This window comes from Triticum dicoccoides, chromosome 7A (genome assembly GCF_002162155.2).
Source record: "Triticum dicoccoides isolate Atlit2015 ecotype Zavitan chromosome 7A, WEW_v2.0, whole genome shotgun sequence".
Taxonomy (NCBI): Eukaryota; Viridiplantae; Streptophyta; class Magnoliopsida; order Poales; family Poaceae; genus Triticum; species Triticum dicoccoides.
The window spans coordinates 310929152-310940564 of NC_041392.1; positions in this window are offsets into that span (position 1 = coordinate 310929152).

The window sequence follows — 11413 nt, forward strand, 5'->3', positions numbered from 1 at the left end:
ACGCTTCCGCTCCCTCTTGGGGATGTGGGTTGCCTATATCATGTTCACCGTCCGCACTTCTGGGGGAAACCTCTTCTGTCCTCCGGTGTGTGGCTGCCGGGGCTCCTCCTTGTCATCGCTATGTGGCCCCTTGTCCTTGTTTTCGGCAATCAACTTGTCGGCCTGCTTGAACACCCAACAATCCCTGTTGGTGTGATTGGCTTGCTTTTCTGGGGTGCCGTGTATTTGACACGAGCGATCGAGTATACGGTCCAAGCTGGACGGACCCGGCGTACTTTGTTTGAATGGCTTTTTCCGCTGACCGGGTTTAGAGCCTTTGAATCCAGCATTGACTACTGTATCCTCGGTATTATTGCTGTTAATGCGGCGCTTATGTTTGTTGTGACGTGACCTGCTATTGCCGTCCTTGGTATCCGAAGTACCATGGTTCTTTGATATGTTATTACTGTGAGATAGCCAGCTGTCTTCTCCCGCACAAAAGCGGGTCATGGGTGTCGTGAGGGGTGCCATAGATTTTGGCGTTTCCTGACCAAGGTGTCGGGCTAGCCATTCGTCGCGGATGTTGTGTTTGAAAGCCGCTAGGGCCTATGCATCCGGACAATCGACGATTTGATTTTTCTTTGTTAGGATCCGAGTCCAAAATTGCCTGGCCGATTCTTCTGGCTGCTAAATTATGTGGCTTAAGTCATCGGCATCTGGTGGCCGCACATAAGTGCCCTGAAAGTTGTCGAGGAATGCGGCTTCCAAATCTTCCCAACAGCTAATGGACTCTGCTGGCAAGCTGTTAAGCCAATGCCCCGCTGGTCCCTTGAGCTTTAGTGGGACATATTTCATGGCGTGTAAGTCATCACCGCGGTCCATGTGGATGTGGAGGAGAAAATCCTCGATCCATACCGCGGGATCTGTTGTGCCGTCGTATGATTCAATGTTTACAGGTTTGAAACGTTCTGGGATTTGATGATCCATTATGTAACACCCTAGATGTAATTTACCTTATATGTACTCCAACTCTTGCCGTTTCCGGCGCTAAGTTACTTTATTTCCTCGGGTTCGGGTTTTTGTCTTTGTGTGTTGTTGTCGTTGTCATGCATCTCATATCATGTCATCATGTGCAATTGCATTTGCATACATGTTCGTCTCATGCATCCGAGCATTTCCCCGTTGTCCGTTTTGCATTCCGGCACTCCTATCTCCTCCGGTGGTCCTTTCTACCTTATTTTCGTGTGTGGGGGTTAAACATTTCCGGATTGGACTGAGACTTGCCAAGCAGCCTTGGTTTACTACCGGTAGACCGCCTGTCAAGTTTCGTACCATTTGGACTTCGTTTGATGCTCCAACGGTTAACCGAGGGACCGAGAAGGCCTCGTGTGTGTTGCAGACCAACATCCCTCCAATTTGGCCCAAAACCCACCAAAACCCTCTCCATCATCTAGAGCGTTCGATCACGATCGCGTTGCCGCAAACCGCACCTCATTTGGACTCTCCTAGCTCCCTCTATGCCTATATAAAGAACCCCCTCCGAAATTCACGGGTGAAACCCTAACCCTCTCCCTCTCATCGCGACAGGACAAAAACTCCACCGACGGACATGCCCATTTCCACCCCGCCGCCGCCACTTGTCGCCGCCTGATTCGCCCGCCCGGGTGCCCACTTCGCCGCCGCCGCCAGGGCCCGCGAGGCCCATCGCCGGCCCTCCCGGCCCGTTCCTCCACCGCCCGAGCGCCCGCGCCCCGCCGCCCTTCTTCCCCGAGCCCGGCCACCCGGTGCCGCCGCGCGCCATATCCGGCGACGACGACCTCGGCCGCCGCCTCCTCAACCGCCGGCGCTCGCCCCGCCGCCCGCCGGCGTTCGCGTCCGCCGCGCCGCCCGAGGCCGGCGCCGCCATCCGCCACCACCGCATCACGCCGCCTCGGCTTCCTCCCCTTCCTCCGGCGACGTCCAGCAGCTCCGGCGAGCAAGAACTCCGGCCGGTGATCCTCGGTTCACGTGAAGCTACAGTGATCTCAGATCTAGATCCGGAGGGTTGACTTTTGCCCCGAAACCCTAGTTATTTTGCGTTTTTCATCATGCTATAACTTTGCATCCATAGCTCCGTTTTGCACGTGTAGCATATCAAAATGTTCGTCTCAGAGTGTACAATCTCATTGCATCATTTTCATTTGAGCTCATCTTGATGCCCGAGATGCTGTTGGAAGAGAGCTATTTGAGTTAATTGTTAGATCCGCTGCACCAAATAGCTATTTGTCATTTTTTCCATGATTAATGCGTGCATGATATGCTCCTGAGCTCTACATGAGTTTTGTTATATGCTTTGCCATCTTTACAGAGGTGCTTACCATATATTTTTGTGACATGTGTGGTGACTAGCACAAGCTTGCAATGTAGTGCATTCGTTAATGCTGATTTCAGGGACTTAGAATTTCACCAAGTCCTTGATCTGTTTTTATCAATATGCCATATGTTCATCTTGTTTCCTAGTGATCTGTGCCTCTTTTGAGGATGATCAGTACGGATGATCTGTTAATATGGTGGTGCTCTATCCATCCATTTCCTTTTTTGCAATTATGGAGCAACCTAGCTTGAGCCAATCGAGCTCTACTTTTCCTATTTCGTGAATCCTGGCACATTGTTTACTTGTTAGCGATTTTACCGAGGATGTTGTTGTTGATCCGTGTATGCTATGTTGTTGTTCTTGCCATGTCTAGCTTCTATGATATGTATTCTTGATGGGTGTATGCTTAGTTTGTCATGCATTGATCTGTAGTGAGTGCATCGAGCTCGTGAACATGCTTACTCGCTAACAGATTTGCATGTTCCAGTTTTTCTGTCTGTAACCTGATTATGTTTTTGCCATGTTCACATGCTTGCAATTGTATTTTCTGATCTCTTTTGGCTCAAGGTCACTAAGGGACTTTTGTTATGTGCTTTGAGTAGCTTCATGTCATTCCTTGATTTGCCATGTTAAGTTCCTGTAGCATATAGTTTTCATGCTCCAAAGTGTGCTACCTGATCTGAAATTCCAGACTTGTGTTAATTTCACTAAGTCTGAAACCTGTTTATCGTTTGCGTTTTTGCCATGCTTGTGTGAACCTGCTAATGGATGAATTGGCCGTAGCTCAATGTTCATCTTTTGTCAAGCATCATGAGTGGATCCCTGCCATGTATTTTGTTGCCATGTTTGAGTGCTGTAGCATAATTAACTTGATATATTTATATGGCTACTTGCTGTTTATCGCAGACCGGTGTCGTATTTGTTTTGCTTGCCATTTCCAAACCGTGCATCCGATTCCGGTGATCTTTATATCGATTTCAACTGAAATCACCTCACCTTTCCAGTGGCACTCTTGGATTTCCAAGTTGAGGCCAGGTTCAATCATTCCTTGTCAAATCTTGCATATGCATCACATATTGCATCCCGCATAGCCTACCATGTTTGCATCATGTTGTTTGAGCTTTGCACGTGGTTGATTGTGTTCCTTTTGTTTGTTTGTCTTGTTTGGGTAGAGCCGGGAGAAGAGTTCGCTAACGAGGAGCCCGTTGAGTTTGCTTACGAGGATCAAGTCAACTCTGACAACTTTGCAGGCAAGATGATCATACCCTCGAAACCACTTCTATCTTTGCTTGCTAGATGCTCGCTCTTTTGCTCTGCCTATGCTACGATGCCTACCACTTGCTTATCATGCCTCCCAAATTGCCATGTAAAGCCTCTAACCCACCATGTCCTAGCAAACCGTTGATTGGCTATGTTACCGCTTTGCTCAGCCCCTCTTATAGCGTTGCTAGTTGCAGGTGAAGATTGGAGATCGTTCCTTGTTGGAATATTGTTTATTGTTGGGATATCACCATATTATCTTGTTATCTTAATGGATCTATATACTTGGTAAAGGGTGGAAGGCTCGGCCTTTTGCCTAGTGTTTTGTTCCACTCTTGCCGCCCTAGTTTCCGTCATATCGGTGTTATGTTCCCGGATTTTGTGTTCCTTACGCGGTTGGGTGATAATGGGAACCCCTTGACATTTCGCCTTGAATAAAACTCCTCCAGCAATGCCCAACCTTGGTTTTACCATTTGCCACCTAGCCTCTTTTTCCCTTGGGTTTCCGGAGCCCGAGGGTCATCTTATGTAAACCCCCCTGGGCCAGTGCTCCTCTGAGTGTTGGTCCGACCGAGCAGACTGCGGGGCCACCTCGGGGCAACTTGAGGTTTGGTTTTACTCATAGGATGTCTCATCCGAGTGTGCCCTAAGAACGAGATAGGTGTAGCTCCTATCAGGATTTGTCGGCACATTTGGGCGGTGTTGCTGGATCTGTTTTACCTAGTCGAAGTTGTCTTGTAGAACCGGGATGCTGAGTCTGATCGGAATGTCTCGGGAGAAGGTTTATCCTTCGTTGAACGTGAGAGCTTGTGATGGGCTAAGTTGGGACTCCCCTACAGGGATTTGAACTTTCAAAAGCCGTGCCCGCGGTTATGGGCAGATGGGAATTTGTTAATGTCCGGTTGTAGATAACATGAAACTTAATTTAATTAAAATGAATCAACTATGTGTGTAACCATGATGGTCTCTTCTCGGCGGAGTCCGGGAAGTGAACACGGTGTTGGAGTAATGTTTGCCGTAGGTTGTTCTATAGTTATTCGTTCGTGCTTTGCCTTCTCTTCTCGCTCTCTTTTGCGAACAGGTTAGCCACCATATATGCTAGTCGCTTGCTGCAGCTCCACATATTACCTTGCCTTTACCTATAAGCTTAAATAGTCTTGATCGCGAGGGTGCGAGGTTGCCGAGTCCCCGTGGCTCACAGATTCCTTCCAAACCAGATTTAGGGCCCGATGACTCTGTGCCAGATGATGCGCTTGAGCTCAAGTGGGATTTCAACGAAGACTCACGCCGTTAGTTTGTGTCTTTCCCTGATGATCAGTAGTGGTGCCCAGTTGGGGTGACCGGGACCGTGTCGCATGTTGGGGTTGATCTTTTATTTTGGTACCATAGTCGGACCATGAGTGTATTGGATGATTGTAATGTTATTTATGTATTTGTGTGACATGGTGAGTGTAAGCCAACTATGTACCTTTCCCCTTATTATCTATTTACATGGGTTGTTGTGAAGATTACCTTACTTGCGACATTGCTTTCAATGCGGTTATGCCCCTAAGTCGTGCTTCGACACGTAGGAGATATAGCCGCATCGAGGGCATTACAAGTTGGTATCAGAGCCTTCCCCGACCTTAGGATCCCCCACTGCGTGATCGAACTAGCAGCCGTTGTTGAGTCTAGAAAAATATTTTGAGTCATTTAGGAATTATATATCAGAGAGTTTAGGAATTATTTTTACTCCCCACTCCCTTCATCGCTCTGGTAAGGAATCCTGACGTAGAGTTTTGTCTCTTCTCTTCTCAAATTTCACTAAATTTTTTTTAGGATCACGCGGGTATCTTGGAATCGTTCCGATCGATTTGTGACGAGAACATTGTTCTTGGTGCCTCCTGTCATTTAGGGGTTGTGGCAGTGTCCTGGGGAGTTGAGCTCTGAGGTGTTCTCGTCACAATTTTATCGTTGCAGTTCTGGAATACCTGAGTTTAGTTCGCCGACATCGAAAATCTCTTTTATGCAGTTGTTGGTGAGATAACCTCGACGCCACCCAGTACTGGGGCGGGAGTTCGGGAGTATTGCCATAACTTGTATAACAGATGCTTTTCGAAGGTTGAGGTAGACGATTTCCGAAGTTGTTCTCGGTTATGAGTTGAAGGATGGATACAACTGGATGTAGGATTTGCTAGATTTGGGTGAGATATTATGCTTCCCCTGTATCCCCAACACCTGATTGCATAACTGGAAAGGTTTGGGAGTTTCATAGGTGGGAATTCTTATAGCTCTAGTTCTTCTTCCACGGATATTTGGTTTGAGATTGGGTGATCCTTACCAAATATTCGTTCTTGTTCCGTACCTTATTGATTTTATTCCTCTACCTAAATTCTAAGTGGCTTCTCAATTTATGGATATGTGACCATTTCAATTGGAATGCATTCGTTCATTTTGTTCGGATGTGAAGACTATGTGTTGCAATTTCAACCCATTTGGTCCAGCTTCAATTTTTGTCTACCAGTGTGCTAATGGATGTCAACCTCTTCAGGATGGCTCCTCCAATGCGCATGACTCCGAATCCTGATCCGCCACCACCACCTCCACCTCCGGAGGCATGGCAAGCTGTGATGGCCGCTACCAATGCAAACATGCAGTTGATCATGCAAATTCTTCAAGAGCGCAACCAAGCGAACCAAGGCAACCAGGGCAACAATCAGAATCACTTTGCTACACTCAACCAGTTCCTTGCTAACCAGCCAAAGACCTTCAGCAATTGCGTTGAGGCAACTGACGCTGATGATTGGCTCGTGGACTTGTGCAAGCATTTCGAGTGCAGTAACGTCAGGCCTGAGGACTTTGTCAAGTTTGCTTCCTTCCAACTCAAAGACCAAGCTGCAGAATGGTTTCAGCAGTACAAAGATTCTAGAGGAGGCTGTGTGATTACCTGGGATGAATTCCGTCAAGACTTCAAAGCTCATCATATTCCTCAGAGCGTGGTTGAAAGCAAGCGTGAGGAATTCCGCAAGCTGAAGCAAGGCTCTATGTCTGTCTATGAGTACAACAAGATGTTTCAGAAGCTCGCTCGCTTTGCTAAGCAGGATGTCCCTGACGAGAAGAGCATGATATACCAGTTCAGGGGTGGTCTGAGAGAAGAAATCCAGCTAGCTCTTGTCCTCTTTGATCCCAAGAGGTACGATGAGTTCTAAAACATGGCATTGAAGCAAGAGGCTGCTCAACTGAAGTGTGATGCTTCCAAGAAGTGAGTCAGAGATGCTACTCCTTCTTCCTCAACTCAAGTGGCTAAGCAGCAGAAGTATTGGCTTCCTCCTCCTCTGTTCCGTCAGCCTTATCAGCAGAAGAGCAAAGGTGGCAGTGGATCTTCCCACCCACCCAACCCTGGCTTTCAGAACAAGACTTCGTCTCAAGCTTCAAGATCGATTGCTCCATATCACCGTGCGCTTTCAGAGGTCACATGCAACAAGTGCCAACAGAAGGGTCACTATGCCAACAAATGCTTCAATCAGAGGCGCCTCCCTCCTCCTCCTGTGAGATCGGCAAGTACACCTGTGGTCAAGCATAACCCCAAGCACGCCAAGGTCAACTTGCTGAATGGAGCTCAGGCAGAGGACTCGTCAGATGTCATCATGGGTAACCTTCCTGTTAACGATGTTCCTGCAAAAGTACTTTTTGATACTGGTGCATCACATTCTTCCTTGTCATGCCCATTTGCATCGAAGCACAATGTTGATACTGAGGTTATGCCCAAAGTCATGCAAGTTGTTTCTCCCGGCAAGCTTTTGACTTCTAGTTTGGTTGCTCCCGATGTCTCTATCACGTTGGGCGACTACAAGTTTCTGTCCTCTCCGGTGGTTCTTGGTAACTCGGATATTGATCTTATGCTCGGAATGGATTGGCTTTCTAAGCACAAGGCACATCTTGATTGTGCTGCCAGGAAGATTCAATTGACTCATTCATCTGAGGATGTAATTGTCTTTGCCGCTCGTGATGATACCATCCGTCTATTTTCTCTCAATGAGAAGGGCGAACTGGATGCCATCTTGCAAATTCCAGTCGTTTGCGAATATCAAGATGTCTTTCCAGAAGAGCTTCCAGGAATGCCTCCGCACCGGCCAGTTGAATTCATCATCGGTCTTGAGCCTGGCACGGAACCTGTTTGCAAACGTCCTTACAAGCTCGGACCTGAAGAGTTGAAGGAGCTGAAGAAGCAACTCGATATTCAAGAGAGAATGGGTCTCATCTGACCTAGTTCTTCTCCGTGGGGTTGTGGAGTACTTTTTGTGAAGAAGAAGGATGGAACGGCCCGACTTTGTGTTGACTACTGTCCATTGAACAAGAAGACTATCAAGAAGAAGTACCCACTTCCCAACATCAATGAGCTGTTCGAACAACTCAAAGGTGCCCAAGTATTCTCCAAGCTTGATCTTTGTATGGGTTATCACCAGATTCAAATCCGTGAGCAAGATATTCCCAAGACGGCTTTCAGAACAAGCTATGGTTCATATGAATACACTATCATGTCTTTTGGCCTCTTCAACGCTCCTCCGACTTTCTCTCGCATGATGAACTTCATCTTCAACGCCTACAGAAATGACTTTGTCTTGGTCTATATCGACGACATTCTGGTCTTTTCGAAGAACAAGGAAGATCATGCCAAACACTTGTGTTTGGTGCTCGATAAGCTCAGGGAACATCAGTTCTATGACAAGTTCTCAAAGTGCGAGTTTTGGCTCGATGAGGTTATTTATCTTGGGCATATCATCTCTGCCAAGGGCATTGCGGTGAATCCTGAGAAGGTGTCTGCAATTGTGAATTGGGAACCACCTCAGAACGTGAAGCAACTCCACAGCTTCCTTGGTCTCGCAAGCTACTGTCGAAGGTTCGTTGAGAAATTTTCAAAGATCGCGAAGCCTCTTTCAAACCTTCTCCAGAAGCACATCAAGTACGTTTGGTCTCCGGAGTGTGACATTGCTTTCAACTCCTTGAAAGAGAAATTGATCACTGCTCCAGTTCTGACTCCGCCTGATGAATCCAAGCCGTACGAGGTCTTTTGTGATGCCTCTGTCCAAGGTCTTGGCGCAGTGTTGATACAAGAGAAGAAAGTTGTTGCTTATACCTCTCGCCAATTGAAGCCCAATGAGAAGAACTACCCCACTCATGATCTCGAGTTGGCGACAGTTGTGCATGCTCTTTTGACTTGGAGACATCTCTTATTGGGAAGAAAAGTGGACATCTTTACTCACCACAAGAGTCTCAAGTACATCTTCACTCAGCCTAATCTCAACCTCGTGCAGACTCGTTGGGTCGAAATGACTCAAGAGTATAATCCGAGTATTGAGTATACTCCAGGCAAGGCCAATGTGATTGCTGACGCTTTGAGCAGGAAGGCTTACTGGAACAATATGATTCTCAAGCCTTACCAACCCGAGCTTTGTGAAGCTTTCCGCAAACTAAATCTGCAAGTTGTTCCTCAAGGTTTCCTCGCCAACCTTCAAGTCTCTCCTACTTTGGAAGATCAGATTCGCGAGGCTCAACTTCTTGATGCTATGGTGAAGAAGGTGAAGATTGGGATTGCCAAGAGTCAACCCATGTACAAGTGCTACCGCCTTGATGACAAGGATACTCTCTTATTCGAGGATCGTATTGTTGTGCGCAAAGGTGACCTTCGTAAAGTTATCATGAACGAGGCGCACAATTCACTCCTCTCCATCCACCCTGGGAGTACGAAGATGTATCAGGACCTCAAGCAGGCTTATTGGTGGACTCGAATGAAGCGCGAGATTGCTCAGTTCATGAATGAATGTGATGTCTGTAGAGGAGTGAAGGCAGAGCACCAAAGGCTAGCTGGTCTCCTCCAACCTCTTGCCATTCCAGAATGGAAGTTTGACCACATTGAGATAGACTTCGTGACTGGGTTTCCAAAGTCCAAGCGTGGCAATGATGCTATATTCATTGTCATTGAAAAACTCACTAAAGTGGCTCACTTCCTGCCTATCAAAGAGTCTATCACTGCAACTCAATTGGCGGAGCTTTATACCTCTCGGATTGTCTCTCTGCACGGCATTCCACAGGTGATCTCTTCAGACCGTGGCAGCATCTTTACCTCCAAGTTTTGGGATTCTTTTCAGAAGGCCATGGGCACCAACATCTGCTTCAGCACAGCTTTCAATCCTCAAACTAGCGGTCAAGTCGAGCATGTCAATCAGATTCTTGAAGATATGCTCAGGGCTTGTGTGATCTCCTTCGGTATGAAGTGGGAAGATTGTCTTCCATACGCCGAATTCTCCTACAACAACAGTTTTCAAGCAAGTTCGGGCAAGGCCCCATTCGAAATTTTGTATGGCAGGAAGTGCCGTACTCCTCTTAACTGGTCAGAGACCGGTGAACGTCAACTTCTTGGAAATGACTTGATCACAAAGGTAGAGGAGATGTGCAAAGTCATTCGTGATAACCTCAAAGAAGCGCAATCGCGCCAGAAGAGCTACTATGATAGTAAGCACCGTGATTTGGCTTTCGAGGTCGGAGACCATGCTTACCTCCGTGTCTCTCCAATGAAAGGTACTCGTCGCTTCGGTATGAAAGGGAATCTTGCCCCTAGATACGTGGGTCCTTTCAAGATCGTCAGCAAGAGAGGCGATCTCGCCTATCAACTCGAGCTTCCTTCAAACTTTGCAAATGTGCATGACGTGTTCCATGTCTCTCAGCTCCGCAAGTGCTTCAAGACTCCTGACCGCACCATCAACTTCGAAGACATTGATCTCCAAGAAGATCTCTCTTATCGTGAGCACCCCGTTGCTATTCTTGAAGAGATTGAATGCAAGACTCGCAATAAGTCAATCAAATTCCTCAAAGTCAAGTGGTCACACCATTCCGACCGTGAAGCCACCTGGGAATGCGAGGATCACCTCCGTTCTGAGTACCCGGCGTTCTTCCAGTCCTAGATCTCGGGACGAGATCCTTTCGTAGTGGTGGAGTGTTGTAACACCCCAGATGTAATTTACCTTATATGTACTCCAACTCTTGCCGTTTCCGGCGCTAAGTTATTTTATTTGCTTGGGTTCAGGTTTTTGTCTTCGTGTGTTGTTGTCATTGTCATGCATCTCATATCATGTCATCATGTGCATTGCATTTGCATACGTGTTCGTCTCATGCATCCGAGCATTTTCCCCATTGTCCGTTTTGCATTCCGGCGCTCCTATCTCCTCCGGTGGTCCTTTCTAACTTCTTTTCATGTGTGTGGGTTAAACATTTCCGGATTGGACCTAGACTTGCCAAGAAGCCTGGGTTTACTACCGGTAGACCGCCTGTCAAGTTTCGTACCATTTGGACTTCGTTTGATGCTCCAACGGTTAATCGAGGGACCGAGAAGGCCTCGTGTGTGTTGCAGCCCAACACCCCTCCAATTTGGCCCAAAACCCACCAAAACCCTCTCCATCATATAGAGCGTTCGATAACGATCGCGTGGCCGCAAACCGCACCTCATTTGGACTCTCCTAACTCCCTCTATGCCTATATAAAGAACCCCCTCCGAAATTCACGGGTGAAACCCTAACCCTCTCCCTCTCCTCGCGACCGGACAAAAACTCCACCGACGGACATGTCCATTTCCACCCCGCCGCCGCCACTTGTCGCCGCCTGATTCGCCCGCCTGGGTGCCCACTTCGTCGCCGCCGCCAGGGCCCGCGGGGGCCATCGCCGGCCCTCCCGGACCGTTCCTCCGCCGCCCGAGCGCCCGCGCCCCGCCCCCCTTCTTCCCCGAGCCCAGCCACCCGGTGCCGCCGCGCGCCATATCCGGCGATGACGACCGCGGCCGCCGCCTCC